Raw genomic sequence first — 3,267 nt, forward strand, 5'->3', positions numbered from 1 at the left:
TAGATTACCTGAACCTAAGATAAAGAAGCTGGAACAAAAGGCCATTGAATGCATTTTCTTAGGATATGCAGAACATAATAGTAAGGGCTATAGGTTTCTTGTCATAGAACCAAATGATTTTATTTCTTTCAATACTGTGATAGAATCTAGAGATGCATAATTCTATGAAAATAGGTTCATGTCTTTGCCTACAAATACTAATGTGGAAAAAGAAATTCCAGAAGGCAACAATAAGAATAGACTTAATATTTCAAATCTTTCCAATGCTTCTAGTGGGTCTAATGAATCTGATGAGCCTAGAAGAAGTAAAAGGAGAAGAATTGAAAAATCTTTTGGTCCAGACTTTATAGTTTATCTTGTAGAAGAGGTACAAGAGACTCACCTAAAAAGAAAATTATGGTTTCTCCTAGTATAGAGGCTGATCCTTTAACCTATGAGGTGATAGGAGCATTTTAATGCGACATTTTAATATTTAACTCCCCATATTTTGCTTAGTTATTTCCTTTACTTAATCATTTTTAATTTATTTTCTATTTTCTAGGTACATCGGAGAAAATGACAAGGAAATGAGCTTAAAGACACATGAGAAGGATGTGAGACGTTGGAGATGACAAAGGCAAGGCACAAGGGATGCAGAAATGAGCTGAAATGAAGAAATGGAGTATTCCTGGACCGACTAGGAATCCCAGTCAAAGTATGAGTCCTGATGGGGCTAGGAAACCTGAGGGCACTAAGAGACTATGCAGCTTCAAGACGACTCAAAACTCAAGATTCTTCTAGAATACTTGGGAATTTTCGGCAAAATGAAGAACCCTAGATATTATAGGAGTCTTGGAGGTAAAAGGAGTAATTCTAGGGGATAAATACATGATTTGTCATGAAAATAAAAGAAGATTCTGGAAAGTGACGTTTTGAACTTATCTTGTCGAAATTCAAGGGATTACAACAAGCAGAAAGGTTGAAAACAGGTCCAGATACATTCCTTGATGTCCACACTCCATCCTTGGCCGAAATTAAGGAGATAAATCAGAAAATAATCATGTAGTTAATGCAACAATAATCTCCCTAGAATCAAGGTGATAATTTGAAGACTTCTGATTGGTTGGATGACATACCAGAGCTGACGTGGGATTATTTGATTGGTTGAAGCTGTGTGGCATGAGCAGATAATTCCTAGGAAATTAATAGAAGATTCATGAAGACTTGGAGACCAAGTTGCCATCATCTTATAAATAGGAGCATTCTACACACCACAACACACACCAATTCTTTCATTCTTTTCACACACCAAAAATTCTCTCCATTCTCTAGTCTTCAGAAGCAATGCGTCTCAAGCAAGGAGGAGAAGAAGCCATGCAATACATCAAGTGTGATGCCCTGGAAATTCGTATTTATTTTCCGGAACTTAATTTACTGTTATCGGACGATTTCGTGGCTCGTGGATAGAGCGGAACTGTTTTGGGCGAATAATTATTCAGGAAGCGTCATTTTAGGGGGGGGGGGGGGGGGGGGCGCAAGGGTTGACTTTTTATTCATTGGGTTTCTCCTAAAACTTCCTTCACGAAAGTCGTAGAGCGCGTCGATACGAGTTCGTGGATATGCGGAACACAAAGATCGGAATTTTTATGATTTAGTTATCGCATTTAGAAGAAATTTCCAAATTGGGTATATATAGGAAAAAACCCTAATTTTTTTGGAAACTTTCCATTTTCACCGGCCTCCCTATTTTGGGAAATCACTGTTCATCTTCGTTCTCTCTTGCGCGCGATCGAAACAGAAAACAGAGCAAAGGCTCACCGGCCTCTCTCTCCTTCCACCGGCCACCAAACGGCGTTGGACCACGTCCCACTGCACCGCCTCGACCTTGCGCAGCTGCCAGAGGCAGCCTTGCGCCGCGACACGGCCGGCAGCGGTGGAGGGAAGCTCCGATCGATTTTGTTCCAATCGTGATATCTAGAGCTACAAGCCATCAATCCTTGCAAAACTTCATCCTCAATCTCGCCACAACCTCCTGATGCACCCAGAAGTGTCCTTGCAAGGCGGCGCTGCGCGTGGTGGCGGCTGGAAGCCAGCCCCGATCTAGATCGAAATCGAGCTATCGATCCCGATATCTCGAGCTATAGAGCTTCGTTTCGGGTGATTCTTGAACTGGAGAGCTCGCCTTGAGTTTCTGAACAAATCTTTAGAAGGGATCGAAGCCATTGGTGGAAGTTTTTACGTCGAACTCAAGCTCGCCGGATTCTGGAAATTTTCCGGCCACCGTGACTAGTTTGGTAATTTTCGACCTCTTCCCGTTATTTTCTGATCTTGAGCTAGTTATGAAAAATTATCAGCATGTTAAAATGAAGAAGATAAGCTCGGCCCCGACACCATTGGTGGTGGTCGGCGGCGGCTCTGCCATTAACTCCGGCGGTCCTTTCCGGCTACCTCCGGGAGTCAAAAATATAGTTTCTGTACAGTCATAGATTCTACATTTCAATACGATCATTTCGATATATAGCATGTGAATTTTGGATACGGTATGAATTAGTTATGAATTTTACGATTTCGATTGATTTCGTTCGTTTGATTTGTGATCTGTGAAGATCTGACCATCCGTTAGACTTCTAGTTTTGATATATTGATTGTATGACTGTCCCAATGACTTTGTGTGTTCATGGGCGATGATCCGACTGTTGGATCATCATTTAATTCCAAACCGACCGTTGGATCATTATTAAGTGTGGTTTATGAATCGGTTACTAAATTAGGATCGTGTTGATTAGGTGATTGACGGATCGATTGTGGACGATTTAGGATCGTTGTTTTTAGACTGTTGAGAAGACGCAGCTGGATTGGAGGTGAGTAAATCTCACGGTGTTTCGGTCGATAAATTAGTTATGTTTAATATAGTAGATTTAATTGTTAGCATGCAAAATCATATTTATCAAAATAAATTATTTGTTTTAAAATATATGAACTTGATCGACAACGGTTCATGGGTAAGTTAAAACATGGTTTTGATATAAAATGATTTTCGAGTAGTATAATTTATAAAACTATAGTTGGTATTAGTGGTCATTCCTGCGTGAATGATTACGTATATATATATTTACGTGGAATATATATATTGGATGGTGTGACATTGGTGAAGTAATGATGGTGATTTGATTGAATTATTATTGCGTGCATTTACACTTTTCGGGTATACAATTCATCATGTGTGTGATTGATGTAATTGTATGAGTGTAGCGGTGTACAATTCATCATGTGTGTGATTGATGTAAT

The sequence above is a fragment of the Rosa rugosa genome, chromosome 2 (genome assembly GCF_958449725.1).
Source record: "Rosa rugosa chromosome 2, drRosRugo1.1, whole genome shotgun sequence".
Taxonomy (NCBI): Eukaryota; Viridiplantae; Streptophyta; class Magnoliopsida; order Rosales; family Rosaceae; genus Rosa; species Rosa rugosa.